At 38.6% G+C, this 23877-nt stretch overlaps 7 non-coding genes across 7 annotated transcripts; all 7 read left to right on the plus strand.

Annotated features, from left to right (window-relative positions):
* Nucleotides 1–16491: 16491 nt before the first annotated feature.
* trnav-aac (transfer RNA valine (anticodon AAC)) lies at nt 16492–16564 on the plus strand. Its single transcript has one exon. It is a non-coding gene; the product is annotated as a tRNA-Val (tRNA).
* Nucleotides 16565–17545: 981 nt separating this feature from the next.
* trnav-aac (transfer RNA valine (anticodon AAC)) lies at nt 17546–17618 on the plus strand. The gene has a single exon. It is a non-coding gene; the product is annotated as a tRNA-Val (tRNA).
* Nucleotides 17619–19649: 2031 nt separating this feature from the next.
* On the plus strand, nt 19650–19722 carry trnav-aac (transfer RNA valine (anticodon AAC)). The gene has a single exon. It is a non-coding gene; the product is annotated as a tRNA-Val (tRNA).
* Nucleotides 19723–20701: 979 nt separating this feature from the next.
* Nucleotides 20702–20774, plus strand: trnav-aac (transfer RNA valine (anticodon AAC)). Its single transcript has one exon. It is a non-coding gene; the product is annotated as a tRNA-Val (tRNA).
* A 981-nt stretch (nt 20775–21755) lies between these two features.
* trnav-aac (transfer RNA valine (anticodon AAC)) lies at nt 21756–21828 on the plus strand. Its single transcript has one exon. It is a non-coding gene; the product is annotated as a tRNA-Val (tRNA).
* Nucleotides 21829–22807: 979 nt separating this feature from the next.
* Nucleotides 22808–22880, plus strand: trnav-aac (transfer RNA valine (anticodon AAC)). Its single transcript has one exon. It is a non-coding gene; the product is annotated as a tRNA-Val (tRNA).
* A 457-nt stretch (nt 22881–23337) lies between these two features.
* Nucleotides 23338–23410, plus strand: trnav-aac (transfer RNA valine (anticodon AAC)). The gene has a single exon. It is a non-coding gene; the product is annotated as a tRNA-Val (tRNA).
* Nucleotides 23411–23877: the final 467 nt, after the last annotated feature.

Consider the following 23877-nt stretch of genomic DNA (forward strand, 5'->3'; position numbering starts at 1 on the left):
CTAATGTAGAACTTTCCACATATTGTTATACACTGCTATTTTCACATACATACTACTGTACTACTTTTATGTTGCCTCATTGTGTAAGTGTAAATATGTTTATACGGTTCTGTACTTTAATGAGCTATACCCTTCACCTCAGTTACATATTTTGCATGTTCTATTTGAAAATATACACTCACTTTATTGGGTATTTATTAGATGTATTAGGTCTTCTGCTGCTGTAGTCTATCCACTTAGAGGTTTGACGCATTGTGTGTTCAGAGATCTGTTCACTGATGTTATGTGCAGTTATTTGCATTACTGTCACCTCCCTGTCAGCTTAGACCAGTCTGTACCTTCTCCATTACCTCACTCATCCTCAAGCCATTTCCGTCTGCAGAACTGCCGATCACTGAATGTTTGTTTGTTTTTCGCACCATTCTGAGTAAACTCAAGAGACTGTTGTGGATGAAAATCCCAGGAGATCAGCAGTTACAGGAATACTCGTACCTTGCACCAACAATCATGCCACAGTCAAAATCACTATTGGTGGATATGAACATGAACTGGAGCTCCTGACCCATATCTGCATGATTTTATGCATTGCACTGCTGCCACGATTAGGTAATCGCATGACTAAGTAGGTGTACAGGTGTTCCTAATAAAGTTCTCAGTGAGTGGATATTTTGGCAATTGTCTGTATCTGTGTGCATGGATAGTAGACAAGTTGTAAATATTGTTCTCCTTCAGTTGCCATAAAAACTTTTACCCAATCCAACCAGCTGCCTGCCTTTCATTTTATTTCCTGCTTGATATTATTAATTTGAATGTAAAGTTTGTCAGGATTAGAAGATATTAAATGATGTACTTCATTATCTGTCACGACCTGGCTCATTGGCCGTGACAAAGAGGGAGACGCACACTGACGCATTTAAAAAACAAGGTCAAATTTATTTGAAATAACCAGTTAACAAAAATGTGTAGTGTGAAAGTCAGTTGCATCAGTAGTGTGAGTGAGTGGATGTGTGAAAAGTATGCTGAAGCAATGTTGTCTAATGCAAACCGAAAAAGAACCAACAGGTACGTGGGAAGAGAGTTCCCTCCTTCAGACAAGAGTCAGGTACATTTTAACATCTGGTCACAGGTGCTTCCAATTGCGCAAATGACCTGGTGCTCCGCCAACAAGGCACCTGTGAAGTAACGCCAGAATAAGTAGCACAGAGCAGGGGGCCGTAACGTATCCCTAATTTTAACAATTTGAAACAATAAAATTAAAAAATTTAAACATTTACAGAGTTACAATAACAGCCATTAAAAACAATGTACTTAAAACAAATTGCATATCCCATATTGTTCAGAGTGAACAGTGGGGGACAGAGCCAAATACCTTAATTGTATTTGAGATAACTATTAAGTAGAATGATGGCAGAAAGGATTTCCTATCCATAGTGAAATGGAGCTGGAGATCTAATGACACAACAAACATGATTATGGGACAATTCTACAAGGAAATAGTTTCCATTATTTATGTCATGGTTTGGCAAAGGGCGGATTCGAGCCGTAGTGACCATCGTAGAGCTCTACACCTACACATGGCTGGCCTTCGCGTGTGAGGTGAACGTGATGGCCACTACACCACAGAAACCCGACGGGAGATGACTGCCATATTAATAACAGTTAATGCTAAGTTACAGAAACTGCAAATGTTTTTTATATTGGAGCATGAAATAAATAAATAAATGAATTAATGAATGAATTCATTAATCCAGTGATTCTCTGTTGTTTCTGTGGTGGAGTGGTTATCACGTTTGCCTAACACGCAAAAGGTCCTCGGTTCAAAACCGAGCAGAAACAACGTTTTCACTGAAAGCACGCTTACAATCACCAAAGAACTGTGAGTCTGGGTCACGTAAACTTTCCCAGAAACATGGGATTTTTCTGGAATAAATTACTCACGCTAATTATCGGGAGATAGAGACTTTGAAGAAACAACCAACTTTTGAACTTTCTGATATCAGTGTTGAGTCACAAAGAGAAGATTTACACAATTTGACATGCGACAAGTGCGTTATGTTTTTTGTTGCAATCCCAATAGCCCTGTTTCTGCCCAGTTTCAAACTGGGGACCTTTCGCGTGTGAGGCGAACGTAATAGCCACTACACCACAGAAACCCGACGGGCGATGACTACCATATTAATAACAGTTAATGCTAAGTTACAGAAACTGCAAATGTTTTTTATATTGGAGCATGAAATAAATAAATAAATGAATTAATGAATGAATTAATTAATCCATCGATTCTCTGTTGTTTCTGTGGTGTAGTGGTTATCACGTTTGCCTAACACGCAAAAGGTCCTCGGTTCAAAACCGAGCAGAAACAATGTTTTCACTGAAAGCACGCTTTCAATCACCAAAGAATAGTGAGTCTGGGTCACGTAAACTTTCCCAGAAACAAGGTATTTTTCTGGAATAAATTACTCACGCTAATTATCGGGAGATAGAGACTTTGAAGAAACAACCAACTTTTGAACTTTCTGATATCAGTGTTGAGTCACAAAGAGCAGATTTACACAATTTGACATGCGACAAATGCGTTATGTTTTTTGTTGCAATCCCAAAAGCCCTGTTTCTGCCCAGTTTCGAACTGGGGACCTTTCGCGTGTGAGGCGAACGTGATGGCCACTACACCACAGAAACCCGACAGGAGATGACTGCCATATTAATAACAGTTAATGCTAAGTTACAGAAACTGCAAATGTTTTTTATATTGGAGCATGAAATAAATAAATAAATGAATTAATGAATGAATTAATTAATCCATCGATTCTCTGTTGTTTCTGTGGTGTAGTGGTTATCACGTTTGCCTAACATGCAAAAGGTCCTCGGTTCAAAACCGAGCAGAAACAATGTTTTCACTGAAAGCACGCTTTCAATCACCAAAGAATAGTGAGTCTGGGTCACGTAAACTTTCCCAGAAACAAGGTATTTTTCTGGAATAAATTACTCACGCTAATTATCGGGAGATAGAGACTTTGAAGAAACAACCAACTTTTGAACTTTCTGATATCAGTGTTGAGTCACAAAGAGAAGATTTACACAATTTGACATGCGACAAGTGCGTTATGTTTTTTGTTGCAATCCCAATAGCCCTGTTTCTGCCCAGTTTCAAACTGGGGACCTTTCGCGTGTGAGGCGAACGTAATAGCCACTACACCACAGAAACCCGACGGGCGATGACTACCATATTAATAACAGTTAATGCTAAGTTACAGAAACTGCAAATGTTTTTTATATTGGAGCATGAAATAAATAAATAAATGAATTAATGAATGAATTCATTAATCCAGTGATTCTCTGTTGTTTCTGTGGTGGAGTGGTTATCACGTTTGCCTAACACGCAAAAGGTCCTCGGTTCAAAACCGAGCAGAAACAATGTTTTCACTGAAAGCACGCTTTCAATCACCAAAGAATAGTGAGTCTGGGTCACGTAAACTTTCCCAGAAACAAGGTATTTTTCTGGAATAAATTACTCACGCTAATTATCGGGAGATAGAGACTTTGAAGAAACAACCAACTTTTGAACTTTCTGATATCAGTGTTGAGTCACAAAGAGAAGATTTACACAATTTGACATGCGAGAAATGCGCTATGTTTTTTGTTGCAATCCCAAAAGCCCTGTTTCTGCCCAGTTTTGAACTGGGGACCTTTCGCGTGTGAGGTGAACGTGATGGCCACTACACCACAGAAACCCGACGGGAGATGACTGCCATATTAATAACAGTTAATGCTAAGTTACAGAAACTGCAAATGTTTTTTATATTGGAGCATGAAATAAATAAATAAATGAATTAATGAATGAATTCATTAATCCAGTGATTCTCTGTTGTTTCTGTGGTGGAGTGGTTATCACGTTTGCCTAACACGCAAAAGGTCCTCGGTTCAAAACCGAGCAGAAACAACGTTTTCACTGAAAGCACGCTTACAATCACCAAAGAACTGTGAGTCTGGGTCACGTAAACTTTCCCAGAAACATGGGATTTTTCTGGAATAAATTACTCACGCTAATTATCGGGAGATAGAGACTTTGAAGAAACAACCAACTTTTGAACTTTCTGATATCAGTGTTGAGTCACAAAGAGAAGATTTACACAATTTGACATGCGACAAGTGCGTTATGTTTTTTGTTGCAATCCCAATAGCCCTGTTTCTGCCCAGTTTCAAACTGGGGACCTTTCGCGTGTGAGGCGAACGTAATAGCCACTACACCACAGAAACCCGACGGGCGATGACTACCATATTAATAACAGTTAATGCTAAGTTACAGAAACTGCAAATGTTTTTTATATTGGAGCATGAAATAAATAAATAAATGAATTAATGAATGAATTAATTAATCCATCGATTCTCTGTTGTTTCTGTGGTGTAGTGGTTATCTCGTTTGCCTAACACGCAAAAGGTCCTCGGTTCAAAACCGAGCAGAAACAATGTTTTCACTGAAAGCACGCTTTCAATCACCAAAGAATAGTGAGTCTGGGTCACGTAAACTTTCCCAGAAACAAGGTATTTTTCTGGAATAAATTACTCACGCTAATTATCGGGAGATAGAGACTTTGAAGAAACAACCAACTTTTGAACTTTCTGATATCAGTGTTGAGTCACAAAGAGCAGATTTACACAATTTGACATGCGACAAATGCGTTATGTTTTTTGTTGCAATCCCAAAAGCCCTGTTTCTGCCCAGTTTCGAACTGGGGACCTTTCGCGTGTGAGGCGAACGTGATGGCCACTACACCACAGAAACCCGACAGGAGATGACTGCCATATTAATAACAGTTAATGCTAAGTTACAGAAACTGCAAATGTTTTTTATATTGGAGCATGAAATAAATAAATAAATGAATTAATGAATGAATTAATTAATCCATCGATTCTCTGTTGTTTCTGTGGTGTAGTGGTTATCACGTTTGCCTAACATGCAAAAGGTCCTCGGTTCAAAACCGAGCAGAAACAATGTTTTCACTGAAAGCACGCTTTCAATCACCAAAGAATAGTGAGTCTGGGTCACGTAAACTTTCCCAGAAACAAGGTATTTTTCTGGAATAAATTACTCACGCTAATTATCGGGAGATAGAGACTTTGAAGAAACAACCAACTTTTGAACTTTCTGATATCAGTGTTGAGTCACAAAGAGAAGATTTACACAATTTGACATGCGACAAGTGCGTTATGTTTTTTGTTGCAATCCCAATAGCCCTGTTTCTGCCCAGTTTCAAACTGGGGACCTTTCGCGTGTGAGGCGAACGTAATAGCCACTACACCACAGAAACCCGACGGGCGATGACTACCATATTAATAACAGTTAATGCTAAGTTACAGAAACTGCAAATGTTTTTTATATTGGAGCATGAAATAAATAAATAAATTAATTAATGAATGAATTAATTAATCCATCGATTCTCTGTTGTTTCTGTGGTGTAGTGGTTATCACGTTTGCCTAACACGCAAAAGGTCCTCGGTTCAAAACCGAGCAGAAACAATGTTTTCACTGAAAGCACGCTTTCAATCACCAAAGAATAGTGAGTCTGGGTCACGTAAACTTTCCCAGAAACAAGGTATTTTTCTGGAATAAATTACTCACGCTAATTATCGGGAGATAGAGACTTTGAAGAAACAACCAACTTTTGAACTTTCTGATATCAGTGTTGAGTCACAAAGAGCAGATTTACACAATTTGACATGCGACAAATGCGTTATGTTTTTTGTTGCAATCCCAAAAGCCCTGTTTCTGCCCAGTTTCGAACTGGGGACCTTTCGCGTGTGAGGCGAACGTGATGGCCACTACACCACAGAAACCCGACGGGAGATGACTGCCATATTAATAACAGTTAATGCTAAGTTACAGAAACTGCAAATGTTTTTTATATTGGAGCATGAAATAAATAAATAAATGAATTAATGAATGAATTAATTAATCCATCGATTCTCTGTTGTTTCTGTGGTGTAGTGGTTATCACGTTTGCCTAACATGCAAAAGGTCCTCGGTTCAAAACCGAGCAGAAACAATGTTTTCACTGAAAGCACGCTTTCAATCACCAAAGAATAGTGAGTCTGGGTCACGTAAACTTTCCCAGAAACAAGGTATTTTTCTGGAATAAATTACTCACGCTAATTATCGGGAGATAGAGACTTTGAAGAAACAACCAACTTTTGAACTTTCTGATATCAGTGTTGAGTCACAAAGAGAAGATTTACACAATTTGACATGCGACAAGTGCGTTATGTTTTTTGTTGCAATCCCAATAGCCCTGTTTCTGCCCAGTTTCAAACTGGGGACCTTTCGCGTGTGAGGCGAACGTAATAGCCACTACACCACAGAAACCCGACGGGCGATGACTACCATATTAATAACAGTTAATGCTAAGTTACAGAAACTGCAAATGTTTTTTATATTGGAGCATGAAATAAATAAATAAATTAATTAATGAATGAATTAATTAATCCATCGATTCTCTGTTGTTTCTGTGGTGTAGTGGTTATCACGTTTGCCTAACACGCAAAAGGTCCTCGGTTCAAAACCGAGCAGAAACAATGTTTTCACTGAAAGCACGCTTTCAATCACCAAAGAATAGTGAGTCTGGGTCACGTAAACTTTCCCAGAAACAAGGTATTTTTCTGGAATAAATTACTCACGCTAATTATCGGGAGATAGAGACTTTGAAGAAACAACCAACTTTTGAACTTTCTGATATCAGTGTTGAGTCACAAAGAGAAGATTTACACAATTTGACATGCGAGAAATGCGCTATGTTTTTTGTTGCAATCCCAAAAGCCCTGTTTCTGCCCAGTTTCGAACTGGGGACCTTTCGCGTGTGAGGCGAACGTGATGGCCACTACACCACAGAAACCCGACGGGAGATGACTGCCATATTAATAACAGTTAATGCTAAGTTACAGAAACTGCAAATGTTTTTTATATTGGAGCATGAAATAAATAAATAAATGAATTAATGAATGAATTAATTAATCCATCGATTCTCTGTTGTTTCTGTGGTGTAGTGGTTATCACGTTTGCCTAACATGCAAAAGGTCCTCGGTTCAAAACCGAGCAGAAACAATGTTTTCACTGAAAGCACGCTTTCAATCACCAAAGAATAGTGAGTCTGGGTCACGTAAACTTTCCCAGAAACAAGGTATTTTTCTGGAATAAATTACTCACGCTAATTATCGGGAGATAGAGACTTTGAAGAAACAACCAACTTTTGAACTTTCTGATATCAGTGTTGAGTCACAAAGAGAAGATTTACACAATTTGACATGCGACAAGTGCGTTATGTTTTTTGTTGCAATCCCAATAGCCCTGTTTCTGCCCAGTTTCAAACTGGGGACCTTTCGCGTGTGAGGCGAACGTAATAGCCACTACACCACAGAAACCCGACGGGCGATGACTACCATATTAATAACAGTTAATGCTAAGTTACAGAAACTGCAAATGTTTTTTATATTGGAGCATGAAATAAATAAATAAATGAATTAATGAATGAATTCATTAATCCAGTGATTCTCTGTTGTTTCTGTGGTGTAGTGGTTATCACGTTTGCCTAACACGCAAAAGGTCCTCGGTTCAAAACCGAGCAGAAACAATGTTTTCACTGAAAGCACGCTTTCAATCACCAAAGAATAGTGAGTCTGGGTCACGTAAACTTTCCCAGAAACAAGGTATTTTTCTGGAATAAATTACTCACGCTAATTATCGGGAGATAGAGACTTTGAAGAAACAACCAACTTTTGAACTTTCTGATATCAGTGTTGAGTCACAAAGAGCAGATTTACACAATTTGACATGCGACAAATGCGTTATGTTTTTTGTTGCAATCCCAAAAGCCCTGTTTCTGCCCAGTTTCGAACTGGGGACCTTTCGCGTGTGAGGCGAACGTGATGGCCACTACACCACAGAAACCCGACAGGAGATGACTGCCATATTAATAACAGTTAATGCTAAGTTACAGAAACTGCAAATGTTTTTTATATTGGAGCATGAAATAAATAAATAAATGAATTAATGAATGAATTAATTAATCCCTCGATTCTCTGTTGTTTCTGTGGTGTAGTGGTTATCACGTTTGCCTAACATGCAAAAGGTCCTCGGTTCAAAACCGAGCAGAAACAATGTTTTCACTGAAAGCACGCTTTCAATCACCAAAGAATAGTGAGTCTGGGTCACGTAAACTTTCCCAGAAACAAGGTATTTTTCTGGAATAAATTACTCACGCTAATTATCGGGAGATAGAGACTTTGAAGAAACAACCAACTTTTGAACTTTCTGATATCAGTGTTGAGTCACAAAGAGAAGATTTACACAATTTGACATGCGAGAAATGCGCTATGTTTTTTGTTGCAATCCCAAAAGCCCTGTTTCTGCCCAGTTTCGAACTGGGGACCTTTCGCGTGTGAGGCGAACGTGATGGCCACTACACCACAGAAACCCGACAGGAGATGACTGCCATATTAATAACAGTTAATGCTAAGTTACAGAAACTGCAAATGTTTTTTATATTGGAGCATGAAATAAATAAATAAATGAATTAATGAATGAATTAATTAATCCATCGATTCTCTGTTGTTTCTGTGGTGTAGTGGTTATCACGTTTGCCTAACATGCAAAAGGTCCTCGGTTCAAAACCGAGCAGAAACAATGTTTTCACTGAAAGCACGCTTTCAATCACCAAAGAATAGTGAGTCTGGGTCACGTAAACTTTCCCAGAAACAAGGTATTTTTCTGGAATAAATTACTCACGCTAATTATCGGGAGATAGAGACTTTGAAGAAACAACCAACTTTTGAACTTTCTGATATCAGTGTTGAGTCACAAAGAGAAGATTTACACAATTTGACATGCGACAAGTGCGTTATGTTTTTTGTTGCAATCCCAATAGCCCTGTTTCTGCCCAGTTTCAAACTGGGGACCTTTCGCGTGTGAGGCGAACGTAATAGCCACTACACCACAGAAACCCGACGGGCGATGACTACCATATTAATAACAGTTAATGCTAAGTTACAGAAACTGCAAATGTTTTTTATTTTGGAGCATGAAATAAATAAATAAATTAATTAATGAATGAATTAATTAATCCATCGATTCTCTGTTGTTTCTGTGGTGTAGTGGTTATCACGTTTGCCTAACACGCAAAAGGTCCTCGGTTCAAAACCGAGCAGAAACAATGTTTTCACTGAAAGCACGCTTTCAATCACCAAAGAATAGTGAGTCTGGGTCACGTAAACTTTCCCAGAAACAAGGTATTTTTCTGGAATAAATTACTCACGCTAATTATCGGGAGATAGAGACTTTGAAGAAACAACCAACTTTTGAACTTTCTGATATCAGTGTTGAGTCACAAAGAGAAGATTTACACAATTTGACATGCGAGAAATGCGCTATGTTTTTTGTTGCAATCCCAAAAGCCCTGTTTCTGCCCAGTTTCGAACTGGGGACCTTTCGCGTGTGAGGCGAACGTGATGGCCACTACACCACAGAAACCCGACGGGAGATGACTGCCATATTAATAACAGTTAATGCTAAGTTACAGAAACTGCAAATGTTTTTTATATTGGAGCATGAAATAAATAAATAAATGAATTAATGAATGAATTAATTAATCCATCGATTCTCTGTTGTTTCTGTGGTGTAGTGGTTATCACGTTTGCCTAACATGCAAAAGGTCCTCGGTTCAAAACCGAGCAGAAACAATGTTTTCACTGAAAGCACGCTTTCAATCACCAAAGAATAGTGAGTCTGGGTCACGTAAACTTTCCCAGAAACAAGGTATTTTTCTGGAATAAATTACTCACGCTAATTATCGGGAGATAGAGACTTTGAAGAAACAACCAACTTTTGAACTTTCTGATATCAGTGTTGAGTCACAAAGAGAAGATTTACACAATTTGACATGCGACAAGTGCGTTATGTTTTTTGTTGCAATCCCAATAGCCCTGTTTCTGCCCAGTTTCAAACTGGGGACCTTTCGCGTGTGAGGCGAACGTAATAGCCACTACACCACAGAAACCCGACGGGCGATGACTACCATATTAATAACAGTTAATGCTAAGTTACAGAAACTGCAAATGTTTTTTATATTGGAGCATGAAATAAATAAATAAATGAATTAATGAATGAATTCATTAATCCAGTGATTCTCTGTTGTTTCTGTGGTGGAGTGGTTATCACGTTTGCCTAACACGCAAAAGGTCCTCGGTTCAAAACCGAGCAGAAACAATGTTTTCACTGAAAGCACGCTTTCAATCACCAAAGAATAGTGAGTCTGGGTCACGTAAACTTTCCCAGAAACAAGGTATTTTTCTGGAATAAATTACTCACGCTAATTATCGGGAGATAGAGACTTTGAAGAAACAACCAACTTTTGAACTTTCTGATATCAGTGTTGAGTCACAAAGAGAAGATTTACACAATTTGACATGCGAGAAATGCGCTATGTTTTTTGTTGCAATCCCAAAAGCCCTGTTTCTGCCCAGTTTTGAACTGGGGACCTTTCGCGTGTGAGGTGAACGTGATGGCCACTACACCACAGAAACCCGACGGGAGATGACTGCCATATTAATAACAGTTAATGCTAAGTTACAGAAACTGCAAATGTTTTTTATATTGGAGCATGAAATAAATAAATAAATGAATTAATGAATGAATTCATTAATCCAGTGATTCTCTGTTGTTTCTGTGGTGGAGTGGTTATCACGTTTGCCTAACACGCAAAAGGTCCTCGGTTCAAAACCGAGCAGAAACAACGTTTTCACTGAAAGCACGCTTACAATCACCAAAGAACTGTGAGTCTGGGTCACGTAAACTTTCCCAGAAACATGGGATTTTTCTGGAATAAATTACTCACGCTAATTATCGGGAGATAGAGACTTTGAAGAAACAACCAACTTTTGAACTTTCTGATATCAGTGTTGAGTCACAAAGAGAAGATTTACACAATTTGACATGCGACAAGTGCGTTATGTTTTTTGTTGCAATCCCAATAGCCCTGTTTCTGCCCAGTTTCAAACTGGGGACCTTTCGCGTGTGAGGCGAACGTAATAGCCACTACACCACAGAAACCCGACGGGCGATGACTACCATATTAATAACAGTTAATGCTAAGTTACAGAAACTGCAAATGTTTTTTATATTGGAGCATGAAATAAATAAATAAATGAATTAATGAATGAATTAATTAATCCATCGATTCTCTGTTGTTTCTGTGGTGTAGTGGTTATCACGTTTGCCTAACACGCAAAAGGTCCTCGGTTCAAAACCGAGCAGAAACAATGTTTTCACTGAAAGCACGCTTTCAATCACCAAAGAATAGTGAGTCTGGGTCACGTAAACTTTCCCAGAAACAAGGTATTTTTCTGGAATAAATTACTCACGCTAATTATCGGGAGATAGAGACTTTGAAGAAACAACCAACTTTTGAACTTTCTGATATCAGTGTTGAGTCACAAAGAGAAGATTTACACAATTTGACATGCGACAAGTGCGTTATGTTTTTTGTTGCAATCCCAATAGCCCTGTTTCTGCCCAGTTTCAAACTGGGGACCTTTCGCGTGTGAGGCGAACGTAATAGCCACTACACCACAGAAACCCGACGGGCGATGACTACCATATTAATAACAGTTAATGCTAAGTTACAGAAACTGCAAATGTTTTTTATATTGGAGCATGAAATAAATAAATAAATGAATTAATGAATGAATTCATTAATCCAGTGATTCTCTGTTGTTTCTGTGGTGTAGTGGTTATCACGTTTGCCTAACACGCAAAAGGTCCTCGGTTCAAAACCGAGCAGAAACAATGTTTTCACTGAAAGCACGCTTTCAATCACCAAAGAATAGTGAGTCTGGGTCACGTAAACTTTCCCAGAAACAAGGTATTTTTCTGGAATAAATTACTCACGCTAATTATCGGGAGATAGAGACTTTGAAGAAACAACCAACTTTTGAACTTTCTGATATCAGTGTTGAGTCACAAAGAGCAGATTTACACAATTTGACATGCGACAAATGCGTTATGTTTTTTGTTGCAATCCCAAAAGCCCTGTTTCTGCCCAGTTTCGAACTGGGGACCTTTCGCGTGTGAGGCGAACGTGATGGCCACTACACCACAGAAACCCGACAGGAGATGACTGCCATATTAATAACAGTTAATGCTAAGTTACAGAAACTGCAAATGTTTTTTATATTGGAGCATGAAATAAATAAATAAATGAATTAATGAATGAATTAATTAATCCCTCGATTCTCTGTTGTTTCTGTGGTGTAGTGGTTATCACGTTTGCCTAACATGCAAAAGGTCCTCGGTTCAAAACCGAGCAGAAACAATGTTTTCACTGAAAGCACGCTTTCAATCACCAAAGAATAGTGAGTCTGGGTCACGTAAACTTTCCCAGAAACAAGGTATTTTTCTGGAATAAATTACTCACGCTAATTATCGGGAGATAGAGACTTTGAAGAAACAACCAACTTTTGAACTTTCTGATATCAGTGTTGAGTCACAAAGAGAAGATTTACACAATTTGACATGCGAGAAATGCGCTATGTTTTTTGTTGCAATCCCAAAAGCCCTGTTTCTGCCCAGTTTCGAACTGGGGACCTTTCGCGTGTGAGGCGAACGTGATGGCCACTACACCACAGAAACCCGACAGGAGATGACTGCCATATTAATAACAGTTAATGCTAAGTTACAGAAACTGCAAATGTTTTTTATATTGGAGCATGAAATAAATAAATAAATGAATTAATGAATGAATTAATTAATCCATCGATTCTCTGTTGTTTCTGTGGTGTAGTGGTTATCACGTTTGCCTAACATGCAAAAGGTCCTCGGTTCAAAACCGAGCAGAAACAATGTTTTCACTGAAAGCACGCTTTCAATCACCAAAGAATAGTGAGTCTGGGTCACGTAAACTTTCCCAGAAACAAGGTATTTTTCTGGAATAAATTACTCACGCTAATTATCGGGAGATAGAGACTTTGAAGAAACAACCAACTTTTGAACTTTCTGATATCAGTGTTGAGTCACAAAGAGAAGATTTACACAATTTGACATGCGACAAGTGCGTTATGTTTTTTGTTGCAATCCCAATAGCCCTGTTTCTGCCCAGTTTCAAACTGGGGACCTTTCGCGTGTGAGGCGAACGTAATAGCCACTACACCACAGAAACCCGACGGGCGATGACTACCATATTAATAACAGTTAATGCTAAGTTACAGAAACTGCAAATGTTTTTTATTTTGGAGCATGAAATAAATAAATAAATTAATTAATGAATGAATTAATTAATCCATCGATTCTCTGTTGTTTCTGTGGTGTAGTGGTTATCACGTTTGCCTAACACGCAAAAGGTCCTCGGTTCAAAACCGAGCAGAAACAATGTTTTCACTGAAAGCACGCTTTCAATCACCAAAGAATAGTGAGTCTGGGTCACGTAAACTTTCCCAGAAACAAGGTATTTTTCTGGAATAAATTACTCACGCTAATTATCGGGAGATAGAGACTTTGAAGAAACAACCAACTTTTGAACTTTCTGATATCAGTGTTGAGTCACAAAGAGAAGATTTACACAATTTGACATGCGAGAAATGCGCTATGTTTTTTGTTGCAATCCCAAAAGCCCTGTTTCTGCCCAGTTTCGAACTGGGGACCTTTCGCGTGTGAGGCGAACGTGATGGCCACTACACCACAGAAACCCGACGGGAGATGACTGCCATATTAATAACAGTTAATGCTAAGTTACAGAAACTGCAAATGTTTTTTATATTGGAGCATGAAATAAATAAATAAATGAATTAATGAATGAATTAATTAATCCATCGATTCTCTGTTGTTTCTGTGGTGTAGTGGTTATCACGTTTGCCTAACATGCAAAAGGTCCTCGGTTCAAAACCGAGCAGAAACAATGTTTTCACTGAAAGCACGCTTTCAATCACCAAAGAATAGTGAGTCTGGGTCACGTAAACTTTCCCAGAAACAAGGTATTTTTCTGGAATAAATTACTCACGCTAATTATCGGGAGATAGAGACTTTGAAGAAACAACCAACTTTTGAACTTTCTGATATCAGTGTTGAGTCACAAAGAGAAGATTTACACAATTTGACATGCGACAAGTGCGTTATGTTTTTTGTTGCAATCCCAATAGCCCTGTTTCTGCCCAGTTTCAAACTGGGGACCTTTCGCGTGTGAGGCGAACGTAATAGCCACTACACCACAGAAACCCGACGGGCGATGACTACCATATTAATAACAGTTAATGCTAAGTTACAGAAACTGCAAATGTTTTTTATATTGGAGCATGAAATAAATAAATAAATGAATTAATGAATGAATTCATTAATCCAGTGATTCTCTGTTGTTTCTGTGGTGGAGTGGTTATCACGTTTGCCTAACACGCAAAAGGTCCTCGGTTCAAAACCGAGCAGAAACAATGTTTTCACTGAAAGCACGCTTTCAATCACCAAAGAATAGTGAGTCTGGGTCACGTAAACTTTCCCAGAAACAAGGTATTTTTCTGGAATAAATTACTCACGCTAATTATCGGGAGATAGAGACTTTGAAGAAACAACCAACTTTTGAACTTTCTGATATCAGTGTTGAGTCACAAAGAGAAGATTTACACAATTTGACATGCGAGAAATGCGCTATGTTTTTTGTTGCAATCCCAAAAGCCCTGTTTCTGCCCAGTTTTGAACTGGGGACCTTTCGCGTGTGAGGTGAACGTGATGGCCACTACACCACAGAAACCCGACGGGAGATGACTGCCATATTAATAACAGTTAATGCTAAGTTACAGAAACTGCAAATGTTTTTTATATTGGAGCATGAAATAAATAAATAAATGAATTAATGAATGAATTCATTAATCCAGTGATTCTCTGTTGTTTCTGTGGTGGAGTGGTTATCACGTTTGCCTAACACGCAAAAGGTCCTCGGTTCAAAACCGAGCAGAAACAACGTTTTCACTGAAAGCACGCTTACAATCACCAAAGAACTGTGAGTCTGGGTCACGTAAACTTTCCCAGAAACATGGGATTTTTCTGGAATAAATTACTCACGCTAATTATCGGGAGATAGAGACTTTGAAGAAACAACCAACTTTTGAACTTTCTGATATCAGTGTTGAGTCACAAAGAGAAGATTTACACAATTTGACATGCGACAAGTGCGTTATGTTTTTTGTTGCAATCCCAATAGCCCTGTTTCTGCCCAGTTTCAAACTGGGGACCTTTCGCGTGTGAGGCGAACGTAATAGCCACTACACCACAGAAACCCGACGGGCGATGACTACCATATTAATAACAGTTAATGCTAAGTTACAGAAACTGCAAATGTTTTTTATATTGGAGCATGAAATAAATAAATAAATGAATTAATGAATTAATTAATTAATCCATCGATTCTCTGTTGTTTCTGTGGTGTAGTGGTTATCACGTTTGCCTAACACGCAAAAGGTCCTCGGTTCAAAACCGAGCAGAAACAATGTTTTCACTGAAAGCACGCTTTCAATCACCAAAGAATAGTGAGTCTGGGTCACGTAAACTTTCCCAGAAACAAGGTATTTTTCTGGAATAAATTACTCACGCTAATTATCGGGAGATAGAGACTTTGAAGAAACAACCAACTTTTGAACTTTCTGATATCAGTGTTGAGTCACAAAGAGCAGATTTACACAATTTGACATGCGACAAATGCGTTATGTTTTTTGTTGCAATCCCAAAAGCCCTGTTTCTGCCCAGTTTCGAACTGGGGACCTTTCGCGTGTGAGGCGAACGTGATGGCCACTACACCACAGAAACCCGACAGGAGATGACTGCCATATTAATAACAGTTAATGCTAAGTTACAGAAACTGCAAATGTTTTTTATATTGGAGCATGAAATAAATAAATAAATGAATTAATGAATGAATTAATTAATCCCTCGATTCTCTGTTGTTTCTGTGGTGTAGTGGTTATCACGTTTGCCTAACATGCAAAAGGTCCTCGGTTCAAAACCGAGCAGAAACAATGTTTTCACTGAAAGCACGCTTTCAATCACCAAAGAATAGTGAGTCTGGGTCACGTAAACTTTCCCAGAAACAAGGTATTTTTCTGGAATAAATTACTCACGCTAATTATCGGGAGATAGAGACTTTGAAGAAACAACCAACTTTTGAACTTTCTGATATCAGTGTTGAGTCACAAAGAGAAGATTTACACAATTTGACATGCGACAAGTGCGTTATGTTTTTTGTTGCAATCCCAATAGCCCTGTTTCTGCCCAGTTTCAAACTGGGGACCTTTCGCGTGTGAGGCGAACGTAATAGCCACTACACCACAGAAACCCGACGGGCGATGACTACCATATTAATAACAGTTAATGCTAAGTTACAGAAACTGCAAATGTTTTTTATATTGGAGCATGAAATAAATAAATAAATTAATTAATGAATGAATTAATTAATCCATCGATTCTCTGTTGTTTCTGTGGTGTAGTGGTTATCACGTTTGCCTAACACGCAAAAGGTCCTCGGTTCAAAACCGAGCAGAAACAATGTTTTCACTGAAAGCACGCTTTCAATCACCAAAGAATAGTGAGTCTGGGTCACGTAAACTTTCCCAGAAACAAGGTATTTTTCTGGAATAAATTACTCACGCTAATTATCGGGAGATAGAGACTTTGAAGAAACAACCAACTTTTGAACTTTCTGATATCAGTGTTGAGTCACAAAGAGAAGATTTACACAATTTGACATGCGAGAAATGCGCTATGTTTTTTGTTGCAATCCCAAAAGCCCTGTTTCTGCCCAGTTTCGAACTGGGGACCTTTCGCGTGTGAGGCGAACGTGATGGCCACTACACCACAGAAACCCGACAGGAGATGACTGCCATATTAATAACAGTTAATGCTAAGTTACAGAAACTGCAAATGTTTTTTATATTGGAGCATGAAATAAATAAATAAATGAATTAATGAATGAATTCATTAATCCAGTGATTCTCTGTTGTTTCTGTGGTGGAGTGGTTATCACGTTTGCCTAACACGCAAAAGGTCCTCGGTTCAAAACCGAGCAGAAACAACGTTTTCACTGAAAGCACGCTTACAATCACCAAAGAACTGTGAGTCTGGGTCACGTAAACTTTCCCAGAAACATGGGATTTTTCTGGAATAAATTACTCACGCTAATTATCGGGAGATAGAGACTTTGAAGAAACAACCAACTTTTGAACTTTCTGATATCAGTGTTGAGTCACAAAGAGAAGATTTACACAATTTGACATGCGACAAATGCGTTGTTTTTTGTTGCAATCCCAAAAGCCCTGTTTCTGCCCAGTTTCGAACTGGGGACCTTTCGCGTGTGAGGCGAACGTGATAGCCACTACACCACAGAAACCCGAAGGGAGACGACTGCCATATTAATAACAGTTAATGCTAAGTTACAGAAACTGCAAATGTTTTTTATATTGGAGCATGAAATAAATAAATAAATGAATTAATGAATGAATGAATTAATTAATCCATCGATTCTCTGTTGTTTCTGTGGTGTAGTGGTTATCACGTTTGCCTAACACGCAAAAGGTCCTCGGTTCAAAACCGAGCAGAAACAATGTTTTCACTGAAAGCACGCTTTCAATCACCAAAGAATAGTGAGTCTGGGTCACGTAAACTTTCCCAGAAACAAGGTATTTTTCTGGAATAAATTACTCACGCTAATTATCGGGAGATAGAGACTTTGAAGAAACAACCAACTTTTGAACTTTCTGATATCAGTGTTGAGTCACAAAGAGAAGATTTACACAATTTGACATGCGAGAAATGCGCTATGTTTTTTGTTGCAATCCCAAAAGCCCTGTTTCTGCCCAGTTTCGAACTGGGGACCTTTCGCGTGTGAGGCGAACGTGATGGCCACTACACCACAGAAACCCGACGGGAGATGACTGCCATATTAATAACAGTTAATGCTAAGTTACAGAAACTGCAAATGTTTTTTATATTGGAGCATGAAATGAATAAATAAATGAATTAATGAATGAATTCATTAATCCAGTGATTCTCTGTTGTTTCTGTGGTGGAGTGGTTATCACGTTTGCCTAACACGCAAAAGGTCCTCGGTTCAAAACCGAGCAGAAACAATGTTTTCACTGAAAGCACGCTTTCAATCACCAAAGAATAGTGAGTCTGGGTCACGTAAACTTTCCCAGAAACAAGGTATTTTTCTGGAATAAATTACTCACGCTAATTATCGGGAGATAGAGACTTTGAAGAAACAACCAACTTTTGAACTTTCTGATATCAGTGTTGAGTCACAAAGAGAAGATTTACACAATTTGACATGCGACAAGTGCGTTATGTTTTTTGTTGCAATCCCAATAGCCCTGTTTCTGCCCAGTTTCAAACTGGGGACCTTTCGCGTGTGAGGCGAACGTAATAGCCACTACACCACAGAAACCCGACGGGCGATGACTACCATATTAATAACAGTTAATGCTAAGTTACAGAAACTGCAAATGTTTTTTATATTGGAGCATGAAATAAATAAATAAATGAATTAATGAATGAATTCATTAATCCAGTGATTCTCTGTTGTTTCTGTGGTGGAGTGGTTATCACGTTTGCCTAACACGCAAAAGGTCCTCGGTTCAAAACCGAGCAGAAACAATGTTTTCACTGAAAGCACGCTTTCAATCACCAAAGAATAGTGAGTCTGGGTCACGTAAACTTTCCCAGAAACAAGGTATTTTTCTGGAATAAATTACTCACGCTAATTATCGGGAGATAGAGACTTTGAAGAAACAACCAACTTTTGAACTTTCTGATATCAGTGTTGAGTCACAAAGAGAAGATTTACACAATTTGACATGCGAGAAATGCGCTATGTTTTTTGTTGCAATCCCAAAAGCCCTGTTTCTGCCCAGTTTTGAACTGGGGACCTTTCGCGTGTGAGGTGAACGTGATGGCCACTACACCACAGAAACCCGACGGGAGATGACTGCCATATTAATAACAGTTAATGCTAAGTTACAGAAACTGCAAATGTTTTTTATATTGGAGCATGAAATAAATAAATAAATGAATTAATGAATGAATTCATTAATCCAGTGATTCTCTGTTGTTTCTGTGGTGGAGTGGTTATCACGTTTGCCTAACACGCAAAAGGTCCTCGGTTCAAAACCGAGCAGAAACAACGTTTTCACTGAAAGCACGCTTACAATCACCAAAGAACTGTGAGTCTGGGTCACGTAAACTTTCCCAGAAACATGGGATTTTTCTGGAATAAATTACTCACGCTAATTATCGGGAGATAGAGACTTTGAAGAAACAACCAACTTTTGAACTTTCTGATATCAGTGTTGAGTCACAAAGAGAAGATTTACACAATTTGACATGCGACAAGTGCGTTATGTTTTTTGTTGCAATCCCAATAGCCCTGTTTCTGCCCAGTTTCAAACTGGGGACCTTTCGCGTGTGAGGCGAACGTAATAGCCACTACACCACAGAAACCCGACGGGCGATGACTACCATATTAATAACAGTTAATGCTAAGTTACAGAAACTGCAAATGTTTTTTATATTGGAGCATGAAATAAATAAATAAATGAATTAATGAATTAATTAATTAATCCATCGATTCTCTGTTGTTTCTGTGGTGTAGTGGTTATCACGTTTGCCTAACACGCAAAAGGTCCTCGGTTCAAAACCGAGCAGAAACAATGTTTTCACTGAAAGCACGCTTTCAATCACCAAAGAATAGTGAGTCTGGGTCACGTAAACTTTCCCAGAAACAAGGTATTTTTCTGGAATAAATTACTCACGCTAATTATCGGGAGATAGAGACTTTGAAGAAACAACCAACTTTTGAACTTTCTGATATCAGTGTTGAGTCACAAAGAGCAGATTTACACAATTTGACATGCGACAAATGCGTTATGTTTTTTGTTGCAATCCCAAAAGCCCTGTTTCTGCCCAGTTTCGAACTGGGGACCTTTCGCGTGTGAGGCGAACGTGATGGCCACTACACCACAGAAACCCGACAGGAGATGACTGCCATATTAATAACAGTTAATGCTAAGTTACAGAAACTGCAAATGTTTTTTATATTGGAGCATGAAATAAATAAATAAATGAATTAATGAATGAATTAATTAATCCCTCGATTCTCTGTTGTTTCTGTGGTGTAGTGGTTATCACGTTTGCCTAACATGCAAAAGGTCCTCGGTTCAAAACCGAGCAGAAACAATGTTTTCACTGAAAGCACGCTTTCAATCACCAAAGAATAGTGAGTCTGGGTCACGTAAACTTTCCCAGAAACAAGGTATTTTTCTGGAATAAATTACTCACGCTAATTATCGGGAGATAGAGACTTTGAAGAAACAACCAACTTTTGAACTTTCTGATATCAGTGTTGAGTCACAAAGAGAAGATTTACACAATTTGACATGCGACAAGTGCGTTATGTTTTTTGTTGCAATCCCAATAGCCCTGTTTCTGCCCAGTTTCAAACTGGGGACCTTTCGCGTGTGAGGCGAACGTAATAGCCACTACACCACAGAAACCCGACGGGCGATGACTACCATATTAATAACAGTTAATGCTAAGTTACAGAAACTGCAAATGTTTTTTATATTGGAGCATGAAATAAATAAATAAATTAATTAATGAATGAATTAATTAATCCATCGATTCTCTGTTGTTTCTGTGGTGTAGTGGTTATCACGTTTGCCTAACACGCAAAAGGTCCTCGGTTCAAAACCGAGCAGAAACAATGTTTTCACTGAAAGCACGCTTTCAATCACCAAAGAATAGTGAGTCTGGGTCACGTAAACTTTCCCAGAAACAAGGTATTTTTCTGGAATAAATTACTCACGCTAATTATCGGGAGATAGAGACTTTGAAGAAACAACCAACTTTTGAACTTTCTGATATCAGTGTTGAGTCACAAAGAGAAGATTTACACAATTTGACATGCGAGAAATGCGCTATGTTTTTTGTTGCAATCCCAAAAGCCCTGTTTCTGCCCAGTTTCGAACTGGGGACCTTTCGCGTGTGAGGCGAACGTGATGGCCACTACACCACAGAAACCCGACGGGAGATGACTGCCATATTAATAACAGTTAATGCTAAGTTACAGAAACTGCAAATGTTTTTTATATTGGAGCATGAAATAAATAAATAAATGAATTAATGAATGAATTCATTAATCCAGTGATTCTCTGTTGTTTCTGTGGTGGAGTGGTTATCACGTTTGCCTAACACGCAAAAGGTCCTCGGTTCAAAACCGAGCAGAAACAACGTTTTCACTGAAAGCACGCTTACAATCACCAAAGAACTGTGAGTCTGGGTCACGTAAACTTTCCCAGAAACATGGGATTTTTCTGGAATAAATTACTCACGCTAATTATCGGGAGATAGAGACTTTGAAGAAACAACCAACTTTTGAACTTTCTGATATCAGTGTTGAGTCACAAAGAGAAGATTTACACAATTTGACATGCGACAAATGCGTTGTTTTTTGTTGCAATCCCAAAAGCCCTGTTTCTGCCCAGTTTCGAACTGGGGACCTTTCGCGTGTGAGGCGAACGTGATAGCCACTACACCACAGAAACCCGAAGGGAGACGACTGCCATATTAATAACAGTTAATGCTAAGTTACAGAAACTGCAAATGTTTTTTATATTGGAGCATGAAATAAATAAATAAATGAATTAATGAATGAATGAATTAATTAATCCATCGATTCTCTGTTGTTTCTGTGGTGTAGTGGTTATCACGTTTGCCTAACACGCAAAAGGTCCTCGGTTCAAAACCGAGCAGAAACAATGTTTTCACTGAAAGCACGCTTTCAATCACCAAAGAATAGTGAGTCTGGGTCACGTAAACTTTCCCAGAAACAAGGTATTTTTCTGGAATAAATTACTCACGCTAATTATCGGGAGATAGAGACTTTGAAGAAACAACCAACTTTTGAACTTTCTGATATCAGTGTTGAGTCACAAAGAGAAGATTTACACAATTTGACATGCGAGAAATGCGCTATGTTTTTTGTTGCAATCCCAAAAGCCCTGTTTCTGCCCAGTTTCGAACTGGGGACCTTTCGCGTGTGAGGCGAACGTGATGGCCACTACACCACAGAAACCCGACGGGAGATGACTGCCATATTAATAACAGTTAATGCTAAGTTACAGAAACTGCAAATGTTTTTTATATTGGAGCATGAAATGAATAAATAAATGAATTAATGAATGAATTCATTAATCCAGTGATTCTCTGTTGTTTCTGTGGTGGAGTGGTTATCACGTTTGCCTAACACGCAAAAGGTCCTCGGTTCAAAACCGAGCAGAAACAATGTTTTCACTGAAAGCACGCTTTCAATCACCAAAGAATAGTGAGTCTGGGTCACGTAAACTTTCCCAGAAACAAGGTATTTTTCTGGAATAAATTACTCACGCTAATTATCGGGAGATAGAGACTTTGAAGAAACAACCAACTTTTGAACTTTCTGATATCAGTGTTGAGTCACAAAGAGAAGATTTACACAATTTGACATGCGACAAGTGCGTTATGTTTTTTGTTGCAATCCCAATAGCCCTGTTTCTGCCCAGTTTCAAACTGGGGACCTTTCGCGTGTGAGGCGAACGTAATAGCCACTACACCACAGAAACCCGACGGGCGATGACTACCATATTAATAACAGTTAATGCTAAGTTACAGAAACTGCAAATGTTTTTTATATTGGAGCATGAAATAAATAAATAAATTAATTAATGAATGAATTAATTAATCCATCGATTCTCTGTTGTTTCTGTGGTGTAGTGGTTATCACGTTTGCCTAACACGCAAAAGGTCCTCGGTTCAAAACCGAGCAGAAACAATGTTTTCACTGAAAGCACGCTTTCAATCACCAAAGAATAGTGAGTCTGGGTCACGTAAACTTTCCCAGAAACAAGGTATTTTTCTGGAATAAATTACTCACGCTAATTATCGGGAGATAGAGACTTTGAAGAAACAACCAACTTTTGAACTTTCTGATATCAGTGTTGAGTCACAAAGAGAAGATTTACACAATTTGACATGCGAGAAATGCGCTATGTTTTTTGTTGCAATCCCAAAAGCCCTGTTTCTGCCCAGTTTCGAACTGGGGACCTTTCGCGTGTGAGGCGAACGTGATAGCCACTACACCACAGAAACCCGAAGGGAGATGACTGCCATATTAATAACAGTTAATGCTAAGTTACAGAAACTGCAAATGTTTTTTATATTGGAGCATGAAATAAATAAATAAATGAATTAATGAATGAATTAATTAATTAATCCATCGATTCTCTGTTGTTTCTGTGGTGTAGTGGTTATCACGTTTGCCTAACACGCAAAAGGTCCTCGGTTCAAAACCGAGCAGAAACAATGTTTTCACTGAAAGCACGCTTTCAATCACCAAAGAATAGTGAGTCTGGGTCACGTAAACTTTCCCAGAAACAAGGTATTTTTCTGGAATAAATTACTCACGCTAATTATCGGGAGATAGAGACTTTGAAGAAACAACCAACTTTTGAACTTTCTGATATCAGTGTTGAGTCACAAAGAGAAGATTTACACAATTTGACATGCGAGAAATGCGCTATGTTTTTTGTTGCAATCCCAAAAGCCCTGTTTCTGCCCAGTTTCGAACTGGGGACCTTTCGCGTGTGAGGCGAACGTGATGGCCACTACACCACAGAAACCCGACGGGAGATGACTGCCATATTAATAACAGTTAATGCTAAGTTACAGAAACTGCAAATGTTTTTTATATTGGAGCATGAAATAAATAAATAAATGAATTAATGAATGAATTCATTAATCCAGTGATTCTCTGTTGTTTCTGTGGTGGA

Source organism: Conger conger, chromosome 12, assembly GCF_963514075.1.
Source record: "Conger conger chromosome 12, fConCon1.1, whole genome shotgun sequence".
Taxonomy (NCBI): Eukaryota; Metazoa; Chordata; class Actinopteri; order Anguilliformes; family Congridae; genus Conger; species Conger conger.